Below are 25,930 nucleotides of genomic sequence, written 5' to 3'. Positions count from 1 at the left end.
GGTGGACTCTCCCAGTAACTGCGTTGTTGAGGGCACGGCAGATGCTTTGGGACACGTGCTTGTGTAGTGCGGGGATGGCACACCGGGCAAAATAGTGTCGGCTGGGGTCCGAGTACCGAGGGACGGCCACCGCCATAAGATTGCGGAAAGATTCCGTCTCCACCAGCCTAAAAGGCAGCATTTCCAATGCAAGCAGTCGTGAAATGTGCGAATTTAGGACTGTGGCCTGTGGGGCGTTAGCTGCGAATTTCCGCTTTCGTTCAAAGGTCTGGGATATGGACAATTGAACGCTGCGGTGGGACGTGGACGTTGATGCTGTTTCTTGAGAAACTGCCATAGCAAGTGAAGACTGAGAGGAGGGGGCATCTTTACATGCAGTATGGACAGGGGATTGCCTTGCACACACAACAGGGGGTTCTATTGCACGCACAACAGTGGAAGAAGCAGTGGTGACACCAGCTGACACTGGTCGTGGACCCTGGGTTTCGCCCCACAAAGTCGGGTGCTTTGCTGCCATGTGCCTGATCATGCTGGTGGTGGTCAGGCTGGTAGTTTTGTCACCCCTGCTGATGCTGGCATGGCAGGTGGAACATATGGCCTTTTTGGGGTTAACAGCAGAGTCTTTAAAAAAATTCCAGACTCTGGAAGACCTACCACTTGTACTGGCAACGTCCCTCGTGTTGGAGTTACGGGGAACGGTTGCCTGCCTTCTGTCTGCGGCCACCACACTGCTTCTTCCTGCCTGTTGGGGTACTCTGCCTCCCTCCCCCTGTGTGCTGCTGGCCTCACTCTGCATGTCCTCCTTCCACGTTGGGTCAGTTACTAGATCATCCACCACCTCCTCCTCTTCCACTTGCGCACCACGATCCTCCTCCTCACTTCCTGGCAATTGTGTCTCGTCATCGTCCACCTCTTGTGACAGATTGCCAACGTCGACTTCCTGTGGCCGTGGCTGTTCAAATATTTGGGCATCGCAACATGGGATCTCCTCTTCCACCACTTCAAGCGTATCAGGCGTGGGGCCCAAATATGGAAATGGACCAGTGAACAGCTCTTCAGAGTGTCCAAGTGTGGGATCACTTGCTGTCTGACGACACTCGGCATGGTGGGAGGAAGGAGCATCAGGGTGAGGAGGAGTATGCGGTCGAGACTCACGGCTACTAAGAGTTGACCGTGTGGAAGACAGACCGGAGGTGGTGCTGCCCAGGTAACTGGAAGTATTGTCTGCTATCCAATTAATAACCTGATCAGTTCTCAATACTGGTGTTGTTCTGTGCTTCCCTAGTAATTCGGTCAAGAAGTGGGAGCGAGAAGATGTGGCTGTTGGTTGTGGCACATTTTCACCTTGGCCACGGCCCCGTCCTCTGCACGAACCATCACCAGAACGTCCACTTCCACGTCCCTTGCAACGCGCCTTGCCCATTGTAAATGAAGTAAAATAGCTTACACTTGCACTATCAATGGAAAAAGGGTAATAAAGAGTAGATTAGAACCGTGGAAGAGGAAAACCACAGTTATTGTTTACTGGGATATACCACACTTTTTAAATAGAGATATTTGCGGCTGAACAGTGAGCGACACACTCAAACTGCTTTTTTTTAGATACCAAAAGCCCAAAACTGGATAGTACAGCGATTTGACCCGTGGAACTGCGAAACCACACTGGGATGTCGGGCCCACACAAGACTATTTTCAACAGATATATTTTTGTGTCACAACAGTCAGGAGACACTACTGTTTTTCTTTACGGAAAAAACTACCAAAACCTGAATAATAGAGATTTTTTACCGTGGGATGGCAAAACCACAGTTATTGTTTACTGGGGTATACCACACTTTTTTAAATAGAGATATTTGCGGCTGAACAGTAAGCGACACACTCAAACTGCTTTTTTTTTAGATACCAAAGGCCCAAAACTGGATAGTACAGCGATTTGACCCGTGGAACTGCGAAACCACACTGGGATGTCGGGCATACACAAGACTATTTTCAACAGATATATTTTTGTGTCACAACAGTCAGGAGACACTACTGTTTTTCTTTACGGAAAAAACTACCAAAACCTGAATAATAGAGATTTTTTACCGTGGGATGGCAAAACCACAGTTATTGTTTACTGGGGTATACCACACTTTTTTAAATAGAGATATTTGCGGCACACTCTAACTGTTTTTTTTAGATACAAATGGCCCAAAAGTGGATAATACAGAGGTTTGAACCGTGAAACTGCAAAGCCACACTTGTATTTCTCGGGCCTACACCAGACTATTTTCAACAGATATATTTGTGTCTGAACAATCAGGAGACACTATTTATTTTTTACGGCAAAAAATGCCAAAAGCAGGATAATAGAGATTTTTTACTGTGGAACAGCAAAACCATAGTTATAATTTACTGGTGTATACCAGGCTTTTTAAAATATATATATATTTGCGGCTGAACAGTGAGCGACACACTCAAACTGTTTTTTTTTAGATACAAATGACCCAAAAGTGGATAATACAGAGGTTTGTACCGTGGAACTGCAAAACCACACTTGTATTTCTCGGGCCTACACCAGACTATTTTCAACAGATATATTTGTGTCTGAAAAATCAGGAAGACACTATTATTTTTTTTTTTACAGCAAAAAATGCAAAAAGCAGGATAATAGAGATTTTTTACCGTGGAACAGCAAAAGCACACTTCTGTCTCTCTGGCCTACACCAGACTATTTTCAACAGATATATTTGTGTCTGAAAAATCAGGGAGACACTATTATTATTTTTATACAGCAAAAAATGACAAAAACAGGATAATAGAGATGTTTTACCGTGGAACATCAAAACCACAGTAATAATTTACTGGTGTATACCAGACTTTTTTAAATATATATATTTGCGGCTGAACAGTGAGCGACACACTCAAACTGTTTTTTTTTAGATACAAATGGCCCATAGAACTGCAAAGCCACACTTCTATTTCTCTGGTCTACACCAGACTATTTTCAACAGATATATTTGTGTCTGAAAAATCAGAGGCACACTTTTTTTTTTTTTGGGGGGGGGGGACACCAAAAGGTTAATAAGATGGGTATTTGTACATTGTGAAGGAGGAAAAAAAAAAAGAGGATTTAGATAAAAAAAAGGATTTTTCCTGGCCCCCGGGACCTGAAGCTAAGTCCAGCAATTTCAGCAACAGGAGCAGCACACAGGACTGTAATGCAGCGTTTGCTGGTATAACCACTGCGTCTCCTATACAGCCTGCCTGCCTGATATACCTGGGATGGATATTAGTCCTGAGAAGGACTGTTTGTTTGATCTGGCAGCCTTTACAGACCCTACACTAACTATTTCACAGTTTATATCTCTCCCTAAATCAGCAGCGCTGTCCCTACACTGTCTGATCCGGAGCGACTGTGTTCAAGATGGCGGCGCCCGGTTTTAAATACTCGAGGTGACGCTGTGCGGCCAGCCAATCACTGTAATGCCCACAAACAACATGGCTGCGGCATTACAGTGACTGGCTGGCAATCCCTGCATGTTCATTGGCTCTGTAAAGAGCGCCAAACATGCAGGGCGGAGACCCGAGCTCCCGCCCGAGTAACCCGGAAATCCTCGGTGCTCGCCGAACATCCCGAGTAGCGTGATGCTCGGGCGAGTACCGAGCAGTGTCGAGCATGTTCGCTCAACACTAATGGGCAGTACTGAGCATGAAAACTCCAATAGTCGGAAAATGATTGTGTAACTTCAAGTTAAGCAATAAGTTATGTATAATATATAATATTTTAAGCAGTTTTACACCAGAATTCTGATGGAAAATACTTGATGAATCAGGACCTAAGAGTTATCCTAATTGTATAGCCCATGCAGAAAATGTTGCATCACTGAGACATAGGAGACCCAAGAGGAAACAGTGTAACTGTTTCTTGGAATTAACGTTTTAATAACATAGACAACAAATTCAGCTTCGTTCACAATGTTATCTGTGTAATCCTCGGGTATCAGTTTGACTTTTTCCAAATCAATACTTCAGATTTCATTTTTAATAAGGAATATATTTATAATGGTGCAGCCAGAATAAATCATCTGGAATCAATACAGCAGAAAAGAATAAAATAAATCAGTAATTATCTTGCTTTGCGCTCTCGTTTTGAGCTACACTATGCATGAACAGTAACTCAAGCAAGCTGAAATAGTTGTACACAGCAATTTTACCTGCTTAGGCTTGACTTGCATTAGAATGGATCAATTGTAACATGGCCAACTATTTTTATTTTTTTCTTATTTTTATATACAGCAGTCTAAGATAAAAAAATACATATAATCGACAAAAATGCATAATACAATATAATAGTGAAGGGGGGGGGGCAGGACCAGTTTGCTGTGGGCCGAAACTGAGTTTTGCCCAGAAACCCCTCTTCTAAACAGGAATTTGAGTGGAGTGTACTGTGTGGTGGAGTTCATTCTTTACTCACTTTTACTTGCAGGCAATCCAAAAAGTGAAGACGTTTCGGTCAAGAGACCTTCATCAGTACAACAGATTGAACAAGATCGACTGTATATACTAACGCTATGGATAAGCAGTAAGCTTCCCGTCATTGCAGTGCTTACTGCTTATCCATAGTGTTAGTATATATGGTCTATCTTGTGCAATCTGTTGGATTGCACAGGAGATATTTTTTGAGTTGGAGTCGGCAGGAAATGGAAAGGGCTTGGAGCGAGCTTGCGGGACTGGTGAGAGTGGATAGCCATTTATGTTGATAGATAGGTCAGATGGGGGGTTGAATGAGATAGTGGAAAGATGATGAATTCTGTTTTATCCATGTTAAGTTTTAGAAATCTAGCAGAGAAGAAGGATGAAATAGCGGACAGACATTGTGGGATTCTGGTTAGTAAGGAGGTGATATTGGGTCCAGAGAGGTAGATCTGTGTGTCATCAGCATAGAGGTGATACTGAAAGCTGTGAGACTGTGTGAGCTGTCCCAGGCTGTAGGTGTAGATGGAGAAGAGCAAGGGCTCTAGAACTGAACCTTGGGGTACACCAATAGATGAGGAGGTGGTGTGTGAGTGGGAGACACTGAATGACCTGACTGTTAGGTATGAGGAGATCCAGGATAGGGCCAAGTCTGTAATGCAGAGAGATGAGAGAGTCTATAGTAAGAGGGAATGGTCCACTGTATCAAAGGCAGATGACAGGTCCAGGAAGAGGAGGACAGAGTAGTGCTGCTTTGATTTGGCGGTTAATAGGTCGTTGGTGACTTTAGTCAGGGCAGTTTCACTAGAATGGTGCAGTCGGAAGCCAGATTGTAAGCGGTCAAAGAGGGAGCAGAAGGAGAGGTTGGAGGACAGTTCAAAATGGACATGTTATTCCAGTAGTTTTGAGGTATAGGGGAGAAGTGATATGGGTCGATAGCTAGTCAGAGAGGTTGGGTCAAGGGAGAGCTTTTTGAGGATGGGTGTGATCGAGACATGTTTGAAGCATGAGGGGAAGACACCAGTTGTTAATGACAGGTGGAAAAGGTGGGTTAGGGTTTGGATGAAGACTGTGGTGAGGTTGAGGATGAGGTGGGATGGGATTGGGTCAAGCTCACAGGTGGTGAGGTGTGATTTGTGAGTAAAGAGGAAAGTTGATCTTCCATAATGGTGGAGAAGCTGGTTTTGGAGGAGGAGGATTGAGTAGATGTGGGGAGGGGCTGTGGGGACTTTAGGAAAAAACTTTGTCTGATGGTATCAATCTTCTGCTTGAAGAATGAGGCAAAGTCTTTGGCTGAGATGAGAGGAGAGGGAGGAGATGCTGGGGGACGGAGGAGAGAATTGAAGGTGTTGAATAGCTGTTTGGGGTTGCGAGACAGGGAGGCTATGAGAGATGAGAAGTATGTTTGTTTTGCTGCAGTGAGTGTGGACTAGTAGTGAGAGACTGTTTGAATGCGATGAAGTGCTCATTGGAGTGGGACCTTTTCCATCTATGATCAGCAACCCTGGAGGCCCGTTGCAGTTCTTTAGTTAGGCTGGTGTGCCAAGGTTGCCTGTTGATTGTGCAAGCTTTGGTATGTGTGAGGAGGGCGACCGAATTGAGAGCTGCAGCTGTTGTGTTGTTGTATAAAGCGGCAGCAACATCTGCATCATGTAAGGAACTAATGTCTGTAAGAGGGAGAAGGGATTTAAAGAGTGACTCTAGGTCGAGGTGTTTAAGATTTTTGCAAGGGTGTGCAAGTTTGTGAAGTGGGGATTGTGGCATTGGAGAGGAGAGGGTAGAGAATGTGACGCGCCCCCTGGCCTGTGGGGTACTCGATAGCCAGGCCGGTCGGTACTGTGGATGTCACGGTGGCAGTGACTCGGTCCGTGACCCAGGGCGGTCAATTAAAGAGAAAGTAAAAAGGCATAAACTTTTTAGGATAATAATGTTCGTGACACCACCTGTGGTATGCGGCTATGTGGAGCCACCGCTGTGGTGCAGATCCTCTGGAGCTGATGGTGACGCAGCAGAGTTGGTTCAGCTCTCCACAGGCAGAGCTAAGCTCCAGGGCAGTATATAGTGATGTTATGAGGTAGATGTTGCTGGTGCTGTGTAGTGCAGGGCTGGTGATGGCGCAGCAATAATTCCAGGACAAAGTGAGGTGCAGTCTTCAAGGTTTACTCACAGTTGTTCAAGACTCCAGGTTACCAGGGCCAGTGTGTAACCTCCCACGTCGTCCTGTGTTCACCAGGGAAGGGGTTCAGCAACTCTCAAGTCTCTCAGGAGTACTTAAATGGGACCTTATGTTCCTTTCCCAGTCGTCTTCCCTACGCTGGCTCTCGTCCTCCTGCCCTGCGCCTCACAATCAGTGTCCCAAGCCGGTAGCCTCGGATCTTATCGGGTGACTTGCAACCCCCTGGACCCTATGCGGCCACCTTTTCGGCGATGTAATTGTGGTGTTTGGCTGCTGCACCTTGCAAATACAGCAGCCTCCGGTTATCTAGCTGAGCCTGATTATTCTCCACTAGTTTAGGGGCCGGTCCCCTTCTGCGGCCTGATCCCTCCACGTCCGTGTAGATTTGGGCACACGGGTGGCTTCCTGCACTCACCGTGCCCCTGGGATCCACTCTGTCTCTGGAGCCTTCCCTCTTCTCCCGTCCTCTCTCACTCTCTCTCCTGGGCCCCTCAGACTAGGCCCATTCTCCTCTCTCCTGAGCGGAGCTCCTTCTGAGCTCCCACTACCAACTGTCTCTCCTCTGCACACACACTGACCTACTTTTAGATAGTTCCCCCTCTTCTTATACTCTTCCTGATGGTTCTCCCCTGATCTACTTCCTCCACCCAAACCCACTACATGGTTCCCCCCCTCTTGGTTCCCCCCTTCCCATCAGGGACAGGGCTCAGCAGTGGATAAGTGTATCTTGCCCCTCCTGCTGTTCTGGAATGGTGTAGTGTTGGATCTGGGTGGGTGGGTCCCGGGTACACTCCCTCCTTACCTGAGAGTGGGGTACCACACCTCTGGGTGAGATGCAGTACCTCTGTGGCGCCACAAATGTAAGCAGGTTGTGGTGAGAAAAAGGGAGAGGTGAGTTATAGAGGTTAGATAGGGAACAGAGGCAGGTGAAGATGAGGTACAGAGTGTGGCCATCTTTAAAAGTGGCTGTGGAAGACCATTGAGCAAGGTCGAAGGACTAAGTGAGGGATAGATGCTTAGAGACAGCTGAGAGGGAAGTGTCACTGGGGATGTTGAAGTTGCCCATAATAATAGTGGTGATGTCAGCGGGAAGGAAATGAAGTAGCCAGGTGGAGAAGTGGTCAAAGAAGGTGGTGGCTGGTCCTGGGGGCGGTAAATGACAGTCAGGTGGAGGTTGCAGGGGGATTAGATGCACACACAGTGCACCTCAAAAGAGGGTAAAGTAATGGAGGGTGGCAGTGGGATTTGGGTGAAGGAGCAGTTATCTGACAGGAGAAACCTACTCCTTCACCACAATTGCCATTGGGGTGTGGTGTGTGAGAAAGATGGAATCCACTGTACAAAAGTGCAGCTGGAGAGGCTGTGTCAGACGCGGTAAGCCAGGTTTCGGTGATGTCGAGGAAGGAAAGTTTGTTATTGATGAAAAGATCATGAATATTGGAATGTTTCTTGCAGACGCAGCGAGCGTTCCATAGAGCTCCTGTTAGAGGGACTGGAGAAGTGGGGGCTGGCTGAATGTGAATAAGGTTAGAAGGGTTGCGAGAGTTGCTGATAGATCATGGATAGGAGGTGGAAGTGACTGTGGGGATGTGGTTAGAAGGGCCAGAGAAAGTGTTAGTAGGTGGGAGAAGGAGAGAGCATGAGGTGGATGTCTGTGCTCAGAGACACAGGATTGAATGTTGAGGAATAGTTTTGAGGAGGAGGTGAGATGAATGGGGAGGATTGAGTGAGAGATGAAGAGTTCCTTACTAGGTGTAGGGATTAGTGGTGGTTGTAAAAAGTGAAGGATTAAAGGGGTGAGAGTGAAAACAAACACAAACATTATTTAGAGTGTCTATGTATCCTGTTACCTTCAGTTCCCTTTCGGTTCAATTCTGTTATAATTCTTATTCCTCGCACTTAAGCAATGAGACACTTAAGGTGATGGACTCAGACTAGAGTCATTGCAGATAAGCAGCTCACAATATATTGCTACAGAAGGCATTCAGGTGTAAACCAGAGGGGGGTGGTCTGTGCTCATCTTGATCAGCTGATTAAGGCTGAGCCAGATGCTGGATATTCAGGGCAGCATAAACAAGGAGGTCATAAATAAAAGTTACAAAGTGGGGGTAGGGAAACAGTGGGTAGTTAAAGAGTACGCCAAGTAAATGAAAGAGGCAGATGTAGGGGAGATCACAGCACAGGAAAAGTTGGGTGACATACCAAGACAATGCAAGAGGCAGATGTAGGGGAGATCACAGCACAGGAAAATCTGGGTGACATACCTGTAGGAGGAATGGATAAACAGATGCTGATTAGAGTGCGATGGTGGCAGATGACAAGGTACACTCTGTATGCATCATATTAAATTCTGGTATAATTCTTATTTCTCACACTTCAGCAATGAGACACTTTAGGCGATGAATGCAGACTAAAGTCATTGCAGATAAGTAGCTCACAATATATTTGCTATAGAATGTATGAGTCATGGACTCTACTGTAGACTGACTAACCCAGAAAAAGCTTTTCTATCAAACTGCTCTAGCCCCTCCCAAACTGTGGGCTAATCCCACTGTTAACTATCTAGTGTCCTATGTAGTGCAAACTATATCCCTAACTGCTGTATGGTTCTCGTAGTGGACAGACCTCCTAGGGACGGCCTTAGGCAAAGCCTAGAGGAGAACTGAAATACAACACTGGCCATAGGGATAAAACATAACACTCACTTTTATCACATAAATAAATATAACATATTAACGCATTACACAACCACATAACCCCTCTGTTGCCATGGTGTGTACATATCCCACCAACCTCCTACAAATAGTATAAAAACAGGACCTGTGCTACTTAGAATAATCTGCCTGCCTGTCTAAACAGGAGATGTGTGACACTTGCAGCCCTGCCCTGGGAAGATGGAGGGTGTACTCGGAGCCAGGTCAGATGTCGAGGGGATGTAGCCGTGGCCTGGACCCGTTCCGTGCCCATGGCCGTCACATTAAAAATTATGGGCTATCGGCGTTGGTGAGGACGAGTGGTGGAATTGAGACTACGCCACCTGCGGTGTCTGGTGATGCGCCACCAGCGCTGCTAGCAGTCCTCTGAGGCTGGATGTTATGGCAGCTTGAGATGTTATGACTCCCCACAGGCGGAGCACGGCCTCAGAGCAGGGGAGCAGGAGGATGATAGGAGTAGTTATAGGAATACTCTGGTGCTGTGTGGTGCGGTGCAGAATAAAGAGTCCGGAGGCCTTAGGGGTAGTCTTCCAGGTCTTTTACTCACGTTATTGTAAGCAGCAGCAAGGCTTCTCCCTGCTCCTCACGGATTACTGCGGTCACCAGAGACGAGGGCTCAGCGCACCCAGGATATTCAGGCACTTCGATCAGGACCCTCTGAGTGTTCCTAAACTGTCCTTTCGACCTTCTCCTGTCCACGTACGTGTAAAGGCTGGGCCTCCCTCTGGACTATGCACAGATTTGTGGCACGGCGGCAATTGCTGTTCCGTCCGTCCCGCGACGGGATCCACTGTAGCCTTCCAGGATTCTCTGACAGAGACGTGAAGTGGCAAAGTCAGATGTCGGGGGCCGGTACCCCTCTTGCAGCAGGAATCCCTCTGGCCGGGCCAGGATGGAGAGTACAGGTGGAGTACGCCGCTCCATCCGTACTCCCTGGGATCCTTTTGCTTGTGGAGCTGTTTCACTAAAGCTCCCGACCTTCTTGAGCAAGGGAACTTGACCGGGGTAGAGACGCTGTTAACCCCTTAATAACATCTGACGTACTAATACGCGTCTGTGCCCTGGGACTTAAGAGCCAGACCCGTATTAGTACGTCATCGCGATCGCGCCCGCACACAGGCTGTGCGGGCGCGATCGCCGCCGGGTGTCAGCTGATTGTCACAGCTGACACCCGGTACTATGTGCAGGGAGCGGTCACGCACCGCTCCCAGCACATTAACCCCCGCGATGCTGCGATCGAAGTCGATCGAAGTCGATCGCGGCATTGCGGGGGCAAGGGGAGGTGATCGGCGATACTCACCTCCTCTTCCGGCTTCCAGCGCAGTCTGCAAAGGCTTCCCGGGTGTTGCCATGACAACATCCGGGTCACCAGAGAGCAGGAAGATTGCTTGGACATGCGCAGTGCATCTCCAAGCAATCTTCACACTGTGCACTTCTGACAGCCTTCATGGCATAGGGATGGTGCTCCATTCCTGTGCCATGCAGGCGATCAGAAAAAAAAAAGTGAAAGTCCCAGAGTGGGACAAAGTAATAAAGTGTATAAACTGTGTGAAAGTGGAAAAAAAAAAAAAAAAAAAATGTGCAAAAATATTATAAAAAAATAAAAAAAATAATACACCAAAAATAAAAATATAATGTACCCATCAATAAATATTATTATAAAAAAAATAAAAAAAAAACAATAAAAGTACACATATTTGGTATCGCCGCGTCCGGAACAACCTGACCTATAAAACTGTCCCACTAGTTAACCCCTTCAGTGAACACGGTAAAAAAAAAAAAAAAAAAACCAAGCAAAAAACAATGCTTTATCACCATACCGCCAAACAAAAAGTGGAATAACACGCGAACAAAAAGACGCATATAAATAAAAATGATACCGCTGAAAACGTCATCTCGTCCCGCAAAAAACAAGCCGCCATATAGCTCCATCAGCCGAAAAATAAAAAAGTTATAGCTCTCAGAATAAAGCGATACTAAAAAATATTTTTTTCTATAAAATAGCTTTTATTGTGTATAAGCGCCAAAACATAGAAAAATGATACAAATGTGGTACCGCTGTAAACGTACTGACCCGAAGAGTAAAGCTGCCTCATCAATTTTACCACACGCGGAACAGAATAAAAAAAAAAAAAAAAACAATTCCTGAATTGTTGGTTTTTGTTTATTCTGCCTCCCAAAAATCGGAATAGAAAGCGATCAAAAAATGTCACGTGCCTGAAAATGGCACCAATAACAACGTCAAGTCATCCCGCAAAAAACGAGCCGTCACATGACTGTCTGCCAAAATCTGGAAAAATTATAGCTCTCAAAATATGGCGATGCAAAAACTAGATTTTACAAAAAATGCGTCTTTTAGTGTGTGACAGCTGTCAGTCATAAAAACCCCATATGATTCTGGCATTGCTGTAATCACACCGACCCGAAGAATAAAGTCGTCTAATCACTTATACCGCACAAGGAACGGCGTCAAAAATAAACTCTTGAGTTAGGATTGGGCTAGGGTTAGGGCTGGGTTTGGGGCTAGGGTTGTGCTGGGGCTAGGGTTGTGCTGGGGCTAGGGTTGTACTGGGGCTAGGGTTGTGCTGGGGCTAGGGTTGTGCTGGGGCTAGGGTTGTGCTAGGGTTAGGGCTGGGGTTGGGATTTTTTTCAAAAGTAAGAAAAAAAGATGACGATATGGCGACTAGTGTTGAGAGCAAGTGCTCGCTACTTGAGTTTGCATCGGGTGCTCTGGTATGCATTTAGTATCGTGGGTATTTGAGTGACATGCTCGAGTCTCTGCCCCATATGCTTCGCGGCCAAAAAACTTTACGGGGATTGCCTGCCATGCACGAGCGATCCCCGCATGTTTTTTTTTGGGTGTCTAATAACCGTGAAACATGCGGAGCAGGGACTCGAGCATGTCACTCGAGCACACGCTGTACATGGTGCATACCTGAGTACCCGATGCAAACTCAAGTAGCAAGCACTTGCGCTCAAGAATAATGAAAACTTATTCAATATGATGACCTAATGTAAACAAATAATGTGCCGTACCTCTGGGTTCAAAATGTTCACTATACACCTTAATAAAATCTTTGAGGGGTATAGTTTCCAAAATGGGGACACTTGTGGTGGAGCTCCACTGTTTAGGCACATCACGGGCTCTCCAAACGCGACATGGTGTCCGCTAACAAATTGAATGGAAAATCGGCTCAAATTGTTAGCGGACGCCATGTTGCGTTTGGAGAGCCCCTGTGTGTCCAAACATTGGAGCTCCCCCACAAGTGACCCCATTTTGGAAACTAGACCCCCCAAGGCACCTATCTAGATGCATAGTGAGCACTTAGAACCCCCAGGTGCTTCACAAATTGATTCGTAAAAATGAAAAAGTGAAAATAAAACACTTTTTCATTTTTATGAATCAATTTGTGAAGCACCTGGGGTTCCAAGTGCTCACTATGAATCTAGATAGGTGCCTTGGGGGGTCTAGTTTCCAAAATGGGGTCACTTGTGGGGGAGCTCCAATGTTTGGGCACACAGGGACTCTCTAAATGCAACATGGTATCCGCTGACAAATTGAATGGAAAATCGGCTCAAATTGTTAGCGGACACCACATTGCGTTTGGAGAGCCCCTCTGTGCCCAAACTTTGGAGCTCCCCCACAAGTGACCCCATTTTGGAAACTAGACCCTCCAAGGCACCTTTCTAGATGCATAGTGAGCACTTGGAACCCCCAGGTGCTTCACAAATTGATTCGTAAAAATGAAAAAGTGAAAAAAAAAACACTTTTTCATTTTTATGAATCAATTTGTGAAGCACCTGGGATTCCAAGTGCTCACTATGAATCTAGATAGGTGCCTTGGGGGGTCTAGTTTCCAAAATGGGGTCACTTGTGGGGGAGCTCCAATGTTTGGGCACACAGGGACTCTCTAAATGCAACATGGTATCCGCTAACAAATTGAATGGAAAATCGGCTCAAATTGTTAGCGGACACCACATTGCGTTTGGAGAGCCCCTCTGTGCCCAAACTTTGGAGCTCCCCCACAAGTGACCCCATTTTGGAAACTAGACCCCCCAAGGCACCTATCTAGATGCATAGTGAGCACTTAGAACCCCCAGGTGCTTCACAAATTGATTCGTAAAAATGAAAAAGTGAAAATAAAACACTTTTTCATTTTTATGAATCAATTTGTGAAGCACCTGGGGTTCCAAGTGCTCACTATGAATCTAGATAGGTGCCTTGGGGGGTCTAGTTTCCAAAATGGGGTCACTTGTGGGGGAGCTCCAATGTTTGGGCACACAGGGACTCTCTAAATGCAACATGGTATCCGCTAACAAATTGAATGGAAAATCGGCTCAAATTGTTAGCGGACACCACATTGCGTTTGGAGAGCCCCTCTGTGCCCAAACTTTGGAGCTCCCCCACAAGTGACCCCATTTTGGAAACTAGACCCCCCAAGGCACCTTTCTAGATGCATAGTGAGCACTTGGAACCCCCAGGTGCTTCACAAATTGATTCGTAAAAATGAAAAAGTGAAAAAAAAAACACTTTTTCATTTTTATGAATCAATTTGTGAAGAACCTGGGGTTCCAAGTGCTCACTATGAATCTAGATAGGTGCCTTAGGGGGTCTAGTTTCCAAAATGGGGTCACTTGTGGGGGAGCTCCAATGTTTGGGCACACAGGGACTCTCCAAATGCAACATGATATCCGCTAACAAATTGTCGGCTCAAATTGTTAGCGGATATCATGTTGCATTTGGAGAGTCCCTGTGTGCCCAAACATTGGAGCTCCTCCACAAGTGACCCCATTTTGGAAACTAGACCCCCCAAGGCACCTATCTAGATGCATAGTGAGCACTTGGAACCCCTAGGTGCTTCACAAATTAATTCGTAAAAATGAAAAAGTGTTTTTTTTTTCACTTTTTCATTATTACGAATCAATTTGTGAAGCACCTGGGGGTTCCAAGTGCTCACTATGCATCTAGAAAGGTGCCTTGGGGGGTGTAGTTTCCAAAATGGGGTCACTTGTGGGGGAGCTCCAAAGTTTGGGCACAGAGGGGCTCTCCAAACCCAATGTGGCGTCCGCTAACAATTTGAGCCGATTTTCCATTCAATTTGTTAGCGGATACCATGTTGCATTTAGAGAGTCCCTGTGTGCCCAAACATTGGAGCTCCCCCACAAGTGACCCCATTTTGGAAACTAGACCCCCCAAGGCACCTATCTAGATGCATAGTGAGCACTTGGAACCCCTAGGTGCTTCACAAATTGATTCGTAAAAATGAAAAAGTGTTTTTTTTTTCACTTTTTCATTATTACGAATCAATTTGAGAAGCACCTGGGGGTTGCAAGTGCTCACTATGCATCTAGAAAGGTGCCTTGGGGGGTCTAGTTTCCAAAATGGGGTCACTTGTGGGGGAGCTCCAAAGTTTGGGCACAGAGAAGCTCTCCAAACGCAATGTGGTGTCCGCTAACAATTTGAGCCGATTTTCCATTCAATTTGTTAGCGGATACCATGTTGCATTTAGAGAGTCCCTGTGTGCCCAAACATTTTAGCTCTCCCACAAGTGACCCCATTTTGGAAACTAGACCCCCCAAGGCACCTATCTAGATGCATAGTGAGCACTTGGAACCCCCAGGTGCTTCACAAATTGATTCATACAAATGAAAAAGTGTTTTTTTTTTCACTTTTTCATTATTACGAATCAATTTGTGAAGCACCTGGGGGTTCCAAGTGCTCACTATGCATCTAGAAAGGTGCCTTGGGGGGTCTAGTTTCCAAAATGGGGTCACTTGTGGGGGAGCTCCAAAGTTTGGGCACAGAGAAGCTCTCCAAACGCAATGTGGTGTCCGCTAACAATTTGAGCCGATTTTCCATTCAATTTGTTAGCGGATATCATGTTGCATTTAGAGAGTCCCTGTGTGCCCAAACATTTTAGCTCTCCCACAAGTGACCCCATTTTGGAAACTAGACCCCCCAAGGCACCTATCTAGATGCATAGTGAGCAGTTGGAACCCCCAGGTGCTTCACAAATTGATTCATAAAAATGAAAAAGTGTTTTTTTTTTCACTTTTTCATTGTTACGAATCAATTTGTGAAGCACCTGGGGGTTCCAAGTGCTCACTATGCATCTAGATAGGTGCCTTGGGGGGTCTAGTTTCCAAAATGGGGTCACTTGTGGGGGAGCTCCAATGTTTGGGCACACAGCAGCTCTCCAAACGCAACATGGTGTCGCTAACAATTTGAGCCAATTTTGCGTTAAATTTGTTAGCGGACACCATGTTGCATTTAGAGAGCCGCTGTGTGCCCAAATATTGGAGCTCCCCCACAAGTGACCCCATTTTGGAAACTAGACCACCCAAGGCACCTATCTAGATGCATAGTGAGCACTTGGAACCCTCAGGTGCTTCACAAATTGATTCATACAAATGAAAAAGTGTTTTTTTTTTCACTTTTTCATTGTTACGAATCAATTTGTGAAGCACCTGGGGGTTCCAAGTGCTCACTATGCATCTAGATAGGTGCCTTGGGGGGTCTAGTTTCCAAAATGGGGTCACTTGTGGGGGAGCTCCAATGTTTGGGCACACAGGGACTCTCTAAATGCAACATGGTGTCCTCTAACAAATTTAACGGAAAATCGGCTCAAATTGTTAGCGACACCATGTTGCGTTTGGAGAGCCGCTGTGTGCCCAAACATTGGAGCTCCCCCACAAGTGACCCCATTTTGGAAACTAGACCCCCCAAGGCACCTATCTAGATGCATTGTGAGCACTTGGAACACTCAGGTGCTTCACAAATTGATTCATAAAAATGAAAAAGTGTTTTTTTTTTTCACTTTTTCATTGTTACGAATCAATTTGTGAAGCACCTGGGGGTTCCAAGTGCTCACTATGCATCTAGAAAGGTGCCTTGGGGGGTCTAGTTTCCAAAATGGGGTCACTTGTGGGGGAGCTCCAAAGTTTGGGCACACATGGGCTCTCCAAACACAACATGGCGTCCGCTAATTATTCAAGCAAATTTTACAATCAAAAAGTCAAATAGCGCTCCTTCCCTTCCGAGCCCTGCCGTGCGCCCAAACAGTATTTTTTCCCAAAATATTGGGTATCTGCGTGCCCAGGGGAAATTGCACAACAAATTTTGGGGTCCATTTTTTCTTGTTACCCCTGTGAAAATAAAAAAAATTGGGTCTAAATTAACATTTTTGTGAAAAAAGTTAAATGTTCATTTTTTTCTTCCACATTCAAAAAATTCCTGTGAAGCACCTGAAGGGTTAATAAAGTTCTTGAATGTGGTTTTGAGCACCTTGAGGGGTGCAGTTTTTAGAATGGTGTCACTTTTGGGTATTTTCTGTCATAAAGACCTCTCAAAGTGACTTCAAATGTGATGTGGTCCCTAAAAAAATGGTTTTGTAAATTTTGTTGGAAAAATGAGAAATCGCTGGTCAACTTTTAACCCTTATAGCTCCCTAACAAAAAAAAATTTTGGTTCCAAAATTGTGCTGATGTAAAGTAGACATGTGGGAAATGTTATTTATTAACTCTTTTGTGTGACATATCGCTCTGATTTCAGGGCTTAAAAATTCAAATTTTGAAAATTGCAAAATTTTAAAAATTTTCGCCAAATTTCCGTTTTTTTCACAAATAAACGCAAGTGATATCGAAGAAATTTTTCCACAATCATGAAGTACAATATGTCACGAAAAAACAATCTCAGAATCAGGGGGATCCGTTGAAGCGTTCGAGAGTAATTACCTCATAAAGTGACAGTGGTCAGAATTGTAAAAATTGGCCCGGTCATTAACGTGCAAACCACCCGCGGGGCTTAAGGGGTTAACTCATACCCGCTCCTAATGTCAAGGTCAGAGCACGAGGACCGTGCATCTACAACATGCTGCAGGCTCCAACACATGGCCGCTGCCAGCTGTGAAGATCACACTCCATCAGTAGGAACTCAGAATCGAGAATGGAACCAAGAACCTCGTGCTCAAGATGGCTGGCTATTATATAGCAAATTATGTGTGTAAACTAAAACTGTGTTCTACCCTTCACCCACTACATGGTTCTCCCTACTTTTGGGTCCCCTCACTTGTGATCCTGCTGAGGCAGCACTATGGTGCATACTTGCCTCCCATAGGTCAGGAGTGTGTAGTGTTGAATGTAGATTAGGGTCCTGACCAGTGTACCTTCCTTACCTGGGTGGGGAGACACTACACCTGCTGACAGGCTGCAGAATCCCCCCTTGTGGCGACCGAACCCTCAGGGGCACCACATAGACATGTTGCTTAACGGCCGTCATTTAGCTCCGCACATCAGCAGATGTAAAAGCATTATCTCCGAGCTTGGCAACAAATTTTATAAAGAATAAAAAAAACAGGAAAAAAAATGTGCTCTGTCAATGAACACATACCGTGCATAAATATAAAATGACTGTTCAAACTAAGCCCAGGCATTCAGTACACCCTTGGTATGGCCAAACAGTTTAGTGCACCTTCACACCTACTTGTTTTTCCATCATGTTTTTTCAATTAAGGAAGAGAAGGATGGAGATAGATGGGAAACAGGTAGGAAGGTACAATGAGCTTTTTGGCCACACCAAGGGTTCACCAAGCTCCTGTGCTTGGTTTGAGCAATGGAGATAACTATTTTCTGACTCAGTTAAAAGTTGCCTGTTAGTCAATTATCCAATGTAAAGAACTTTGAGGCTAAAAATCATCATCGCATAACCATATTTATTCTGTAAGTTACTGAAGAGTCACAAATCATACTCATTGGGGTAAATCTGCAACAAAAAAATGCAACAGATACACTGTAGGTAGGTAGGTTCCCTATGTGCACATGAGGTAGAGGCCTGTCAATCACCTCTAGCAGCACTGGGAAGAGCAGCCCGGAGGCAGCACCGGACTACTCTAATCTCTGTCTAATTTACCCAGCTGGACCGCTAAAGTTTATTTTCTTTGAAACGCCGGAGTGTTTCAGAGAAAGATATACCTGGCTGCACCTGTACAGATAGGATCTGTTTCATGATATTAACTGTTTGAGCAGTGTCCATGTACATATTGCAATGTGCCAACTGACTGTGGGTCTCCCAACCCAAACTTACAACCTTATATGTGTCTATGAGGTTGTAAGTTGGGGTTGGGGAATCCAGGCATTGCGGTATATATGTATATAGAGCATAAAATACTCTCATCTGAACCCGGTCACAATCCTAGTTGCATCCTAGTTACTCCCGCTTTTTTTCTCATCCGTTTTTTTTTCCACTGAATCGCATAGACTGCCTCAACTTATTTTTTTTAATCTATTGACCAGAAGCAATGGATCAGCTAAAAACAAATACAATTCATATGGAAAACTGCAGGTCAAAGTATGTCTTCTGTGTGTCATCCTTTTTAGGCCTTGTTCACACATTCATTATTTGGTCAGTGTGTTACATCAGTATTTGTAAGTTAAAACCAGGAGTGGGTGAAAAATGCAGACGTGGTGACGTGTTACTATTATACTTTTCCTCAGGTTGTTCCACTCCTGATTTTGACTTACAAATACTGATGTAAATTACTAACCGAATACTGAGCGTGTGAATGTGACCCTACTTTGAGTCTCACAAGTTGAATCCATTTTGAAAATTGATGTGTATATGGATCAATGAAACTCTATGGGTCAGTGTGCGGAAAGGAAAAAAAAACAGACACTAGGATGTGTCACATGGATGTGTGAATGATGCCTAAGGAGTAGAAGCCCATAATAACAATTTAGCAGAAATGTATGATAATTTGTAGAACTACCACTATGTATTCTGTTAGTATTCCTTTTACTACATGTAATGGATTAATACATAACCATATATATTTGTGTGTTTCTACCAGACACGTATACAATGAAACCTGTCCTGAACAATCCTATTCGAAGGATAATCAAATAAACTTCAGCTGAATTGAATATATTCACTTCCTACATTCAATTCATAAATTTACTATTCCTTATGCACAGTCTCAGGTTTTATTGCCTCTTTGAAGACCAATATATATTTCATTGTATATCAGAACTGCTCTAGCCTAACTCTTCTTTGGCAGCTTAATGCAGGCAATTAGTTAGAATGATAGCAATCTTTCTGTACTTCCTCAACCGGTCCAAGAATATTTTAGGGAAACCTACATTAGAAAGTCTATTTATGTATGGTTGAAATATTTATGTTCTGGAAGGAACTTCATGAATTTATTATCTTTAATGTTTTTCATTACTTTCAATAACCTTGTTTTAATTTTTTTGGGGGATTTTTATAAAGGCCAGATAAGGTGCAAAATCTCCCATAGGGCCCCCCAACCATCACATGTCTTTTCATATAGGGCAAAGAGACCTTTTGGGCCCACTTAGGCTGTGTGGTCACTATACGTTTTTTAAGCGTTTCCGCATCGGCAATTACGCCACAGAAACGCCTAAAAAATGCTTGGTAGAAGGTCTGCTATGGTCCCCAATGATAATCCGCATGTGCTGTGCACATGCTGCGGAAATTTCCGCTGCGGATTATCATTGCGGAAAAATCTGCAGCACTACCAATTATTTTGCGGAATTGCAGCGATTTGACTTGCATTAAATCGCTTAATATCCGCATGACTACATGTGCACATGCGGATATTAAGCGATTCAATGTGCGGATTGTACCCGGGTCTGGAGAAGAGGAGACTCTCATCTAGACCCGGGTACCATGGTACCTGTAAAAAAAAAAGAATTTAAAATAAAAAAACACATTACACTGTGTTCCAAATTATTATGCAAATAATATTTTCTTAGATTTTCCCAAATTACCTATATGAATTGCAGTCATTGTAATTTTCCAGTCAAATAACTATTAGAGTACAATTGAAAGGGTTTGGTACAAACTGCCTATGATAACAGTATATTTTTAAAAAAATAAAACACTCAAACTGCACTCAAAATGCATGTTCCAAATTATTATGCACAGCAGAGTTTTCAACCTGCACATAACACATCTGCATCTCTGGCTGCTATGGGCATAAAAGGGGACAAACTTATGGTGTGACCCCCATGCTCCCCTGACCTCAACCCCATTGAGAACCTCTGGAGCATCATCAAAAGGAGTGTCTATGATGGCGGGAGGCAGTTCACATCTAAGCAACAGCTCTGGGAGGGTATTCTGTCCTCATGCAAAACAATTAAAGCAGAAACCATCCAAAACCTGACAAATTCAATGGACGAGAGAGTTCAGAAGCTCCTTTCGAACAAGCGGTCCTATGAGCAAATGTAACATCACCTAGAATAAAGTTTTGAGTTGAAAACTGTTTGATTTTAGTTTGTAATAACCTGCTAATGCTTATAATTTCAAAAATGACCATTTTTTTGTTCTTTATTAAAATGAAAAGGTTGAAAACTCTGCTGTGCATAATAATTTGGAACATGCATTTTGAGTGCAGTTTGAGTTTTTATTTTTTTAAAAATATACTGTTATCATAGGCAGTTTGTACAAAAACCTTTCAATTGTACTCTAATAGTTATTTGACTGGAAAATTACAATGACTGCAATTCATATAGGTAATTTGGGAAAATCTAAGAAAATATTATTTGCATAATAATTTGGAACACAGTGTATACTCACCTTCCGATGGCCTTGGCTCCCTGGTGGCTCGCGATGGAGTAAAAGGACCTTCCATAACGTCATTCAGTCATGTGACGGGTCACGCGACAACTGACGTCCTCAGCCTTAGTCTCCAGGACCCAGGAGCGATTGCACCCCCTGCACTCATTATGATGTGATAATGATGGCGAGAATCCTCTTGGTCTTTTTTTTTTTTTTGCTTTTTGCTCAAATATTGATACGAAGACAAAATCCACTCTCTGGGTGACTGAAAGCTACACACCTCTTTCCAAAATTAATAAAAATAAAAATATGTACATGGAAACAGCTGATCTCATATGTATACAAACTGAATTGGAAAAAAAGTAGTTCTATGAATTATATGGAAGAGCAATCAATCTTTTTACACTAAATACTCATCCATGTACAGTATGTTCTTTTTCTCTGATTTTGGTAGATGTATTGGGGGTTAATTACATGAACACTAATGTAATGATTTGTTTTGTTAATATTGATCCTATGCAATACAAATGGGCAAACATAAAGCTACAATGGAATAATAATAAAGTAAGATTTCATGATCCATGAGGCTCTAACGCTTTGTTCACAGCTGTTTTTTTACAGATTTAGCTAAAAATATTAGAATAATTAAACAAATTATTTTATCCAATAAAATGGCTGTCGTAACCTTTTTCTATCATATGCTGTATTACATAGGTGTTCTGCTTTAAACCATTGCTTGTCGAGGGCAACATACTTTACAGAGTGCCCATGAGACCTCAATACAGACTTATAGTGATTCCATGATGTGTGATAAGCCTAAAAGGGCAATTGATGTGATGATGGTCCAAAAGTGAGGTAGGCAGCTTTCCAGCAATCTAATAAGGAGTGAATTTTACAACTCCACTATCAAAGGTGGAAATTACACACTGGAACTTTATGGTAAATGTAGATGAACGAGCATTTGTAAAAACGCCTATCGACCCATCTAAATCACCAGATGAACAAGCAAAATACTCGTTCATAAGGAGCGATAAGTTGTAAGCAGTGTAAATAGTTGTGCTGCCGATAACATGATATTTATTTTACTCACTTTTATAGCGCCTGTATTCCACAACACTTTGTAGACATTATCATTGCAGTCACCACTGAAGCTCACACTCTAAATTACCTATTATTATGTCTTTGGAGTGTGGGAGGAAACTGGAGAATCCGGAGGAAACCCACACAACACAGGGTTCTATGGGCACAGAACGATCGTATTAACAATCGTTCTATGAGCATAGAATGTTTGTCGGCCTGTGTAAATAGGCCAGTAAACAATCGCCAATCATCTTATATGAAGCCAATCGGCTTTCAATCCACTACCTTGATCGGCACATCCAAAGGGGAATTACACTGATTGCCACAAATATAGTTAATGTCACTTAACAGCTATATTCTGACTTTCTTTCTGCACTGATCTCTCTTTGACTATAATCTGACTCCATAACTAGGCTGTGAGTGTGGGTCTATTTAGAAAGCATTTCTATGGATGTCTGTATTGAGCCAGTACTCACACGAAGAACTTCATCAGATAGCTTGACTCAGTTGCAGAGGCACGTATGAAGATTCCAGAAGAAGTTTATTCTCAGGCTGAATTCTTGAATTAAGCATAATAGTAACAGCAGCAGATGAAAAGATAATTCTTAACCAGAGATGTACAGAGATGAACCATGAATGTTGGCTGACAAACACTAACTGGGGAAGAAGGGAGGGGTTACTTACATTAGAGCTGGGCTACAGGGAGAGAGACAAGACAAACTTCTAAAGGAAAACTCGTTTGCACAGCAGTATAAAAACAACAATACTATAATAATGACATATTGTAAGATTCCCAAGTTGTGGGTCATGACAGACATGGTAAATAGAGATGAGCGGTGTTCGACTTGAACTGTTCGCCAATCTCAAATTCGAGCTGTTTTGAGCGGTGTTCGAGCCGTTCGGCAAACACGAACGATTTGAAAAAAATCCAGCTGTTCGAGGTTATGTTCGATAACTGTTCGTGCACCAAAATCATAGCTGGATTTTTTCACAGTAATGCTGATAATCAATGTTAATACGCAGTTTGAGTGTACAGCGGGGCGGGGGGAGGGGCAGGGGATGGATCTCTGCAGAAATAATGAAGATCTCCATTTTTTTTCTCTTTCCCGCATTTACAGTGGGGAGGTGCAATCTGTCAGCCTATCAGCAGCGCACACACGGAGCGAACTGCTTTTTTTCACACAAGCAAGGGCATGTGTCATTGGCTGTGTATGTCACATGTCCTTGCCCTATAAGACCCAGCCATTTTCCCCGTCGCCACCATTTTCTCACTGCTGCAGCTGCGTGTTAGACAGCACCGCTGTTGCTGTGTGCGCTATTCTTTCAGTGTTAATTTCAAGCCAATTTTCTCTGAAATATACAGAAACCTTGGGAGTAGAGAATAGTTGTGATTGCAGTCCTTTTGATGACTAGGTTACAGCATTTAATATGACTTTTAGCAGGCAGGTCTGTGCTCTTAAATAGATAGGTTGGGAGTAGGTACTAATTGTAATTGCAGTCCTTTTGAGGACTATTTTACAGCATTTCCTAGGACTTTTTGCCAGGCAGGTCTGTGCCAGTGCTGTGCAAGTGTTTTTCACAGCATTTGGCTAAATCTAGCTAAGAAAATCCATTTTGGCCTCTTGCAGTGTGTGTTAGTCAGTGGAGTAGCGTTTCTGTGTTGCAAGCTACACCACCTGTGTATAGAATACAATTTTTTTTACTGCACCTAGCCAAGTAAAACCTTTTGGGCATAGCATCATTCTATTAGGCCATCTATACTAAGCTCCACCAGCTTGCAAATTAGTAATAATTTTTATCTGCATCTAGCTTGGAAAATAATTTTGGGCTTGTAGGAGTGTGTGGGACTTATTCTTAGTCCATCTATACTAAGCTCCTCCAGCTTGCAAATTACAAATAATTTTTATCTGTATCTAGCTCGGAAAATAATTTTGGGCTTGTAGCAGTGTGTGTGACTTATTCTTAGTCCATCTATACTAAGCTCCTCCAGCTTGCAAATTACAAATAATTTTTATCTGAATCTAGCTCGGAAAATAATTTTGGGCTTGTAGCAGTGTATGGGACTTATTCTTAGTCCATCTATACTAAGCTCCTCCAGCTTGCAAATTACAAATAATTTTTATCTGCATATAGCTCGGAAAATAATTTTGGGCTTGTAGCAGTGTGTGGGACTTATTCTTAGTCCATCTATACTAAGCTCCTCCAGCTTGCAAATTACAAATAATTTTTATCTGCATCTAGCTCAGAAAATAATTTTGGGCTTGTAGCAGTGTGTGGGACTTATTCTTAGTCCATCTATACTAAGCTCCTCCAGCTTGCAAATTACAAATAATTTTTATCTGCATCTAGCTCGGAAAATAATTTGGGGCTTGTAGCAGTGTGTGGGACTTATTCTTAGTCCATCTATACTAAGCTCCACCAGCTTGCAAATTACAAATAATTTTTATCTGCATCTAGCTCGGAAAATAATTTTGGGCTTGTGGCAGTGTGTGGGACTTATCCTTAGTCCATCTATACTAAGCTCCTCCAGCTTGCAAATTACAAATAATTTTTATCTGCATCTAGCTCGGAAAATAATTTGGGGCTTGTAGCAGTGTGTGGGACTTATTCTTAGTCCATCTATACTAAGCTCCACCAGCTTGCAAATTACAAATAATTTTTATCTGCATCTAGCTCGGAAAATAATTTTGGGCTTGTAGCAGTGTGTGGGACTTATTCTTAGTCCATCTATACTAAGCTCCACCAGCCTGCAAATTACAAATAATTTTTATCTGCATCTAGCTCGGAAAATAATTTTGGGCTTGTAGCAGTGTGTGGGACTTATTCTTAGTCCATCTATACTAAGCTCCACCAGCTTGCAAATTACAAATAATTTTTATCTGCATCTAGCTTGGAAAATAATTTTGGGCTTGTAGCAGTGTGTGGGACTTATTCTTAGTCCATCTGTACTAAGCTCCACCACCTGTGTATGTAATAAAATTGTTTTACTGCATCTAACCCAGCCAATCCTTTTGGGCTAATACCACAGTTTGGCCACTCAGCTCTGCTCGGTTCCCATCCATCGTTTTTTGTGCAAACAACTCCAGAGTTGTCAATTAGTTAACCACCAAAATGAGTGGAAAAAGGCCTGCTGCTGGTGGAAAGGGGAATAGGCGTGTTGGGAAGGGAAAAAAAGGTTGTGTCCGTGGGGTAGGTGAAGAAAGCAACAGTAACATCTGCAGAAGAAAGACCATCTTCCAGCCAAACTAAGATGTCTACTTCTTTTCGTGGACATTGTGATACGATCCCTTTCTTACGGCCACGCCAATCGCTACAAATTCCAGATGAGGCACAAAAACAGCAGGTGCTTCAACGGATGTCAAGTGCTCCTTTAAGTGGGCTCTCCTCCACCTCAACTTCAACATCACAAATACTCCAGTCCTCAGAGGTGTCACCCCAATCGCACTTGCTTCTTCACAGCTTCCAAGTCTCCAGCTGCCCATCTGAGTATGGGGTAGAACAGATGGTTGAGTCTGCAGAGCTGTTTACTCATGCTATAGCCTGGGAATCAGAGGCCGGATCCAGAGCTTCTGTGAATCCAGACGAGGAAATGATCTGCACTGATGCCCAGAATCTTTATGAGTCGGATCCAGGACCAGACGCAGAACGTTCTGACCATAATGTAGACCCTCGTTCCCAAACTGTAACTCCTGTTGGTGGAGACAATGAGGAAGACGATGATGAGACTCAAATACCTGATTGGAGCGACAACTTTCGTTTTTTGTCAGGGCAGGAAGAGGTTGGCTCTGAGGACGATGGGTGTGAGAACACACAGGGTGATGATGACGAGGTTGCAGATCCCACTTACTGTCAACCCACAGTCAGCCAGTCGATGAGGTCAGCAGAGGAGGTGGAGGAGGATGCTAGTGAAAACGAGGTCAGGTTGCGCCT

The sequence above is a fragment of the Phyllobates terribilis genome, unplaced genomic scaffold (genome assembly GCF_046119375.1).
Source record: "Phyllobates terribilis strain yellow unplaced genomic scaffold, ASM4611937v1 Scaffold_4__5_contigs__length_816908805, whole genome shotgun sequence".
Lineage (NCBI taxonomy): Eukaryota > Metazoa > Chordata > Amphibia > Anura > Dendrobatidae > Phyllobates > Phyllobates terribilis.
The sequence above is the reverse complement of the archived record's forward strand: the minus strand, read 5'-3'. Positions refer to the sequence as shown.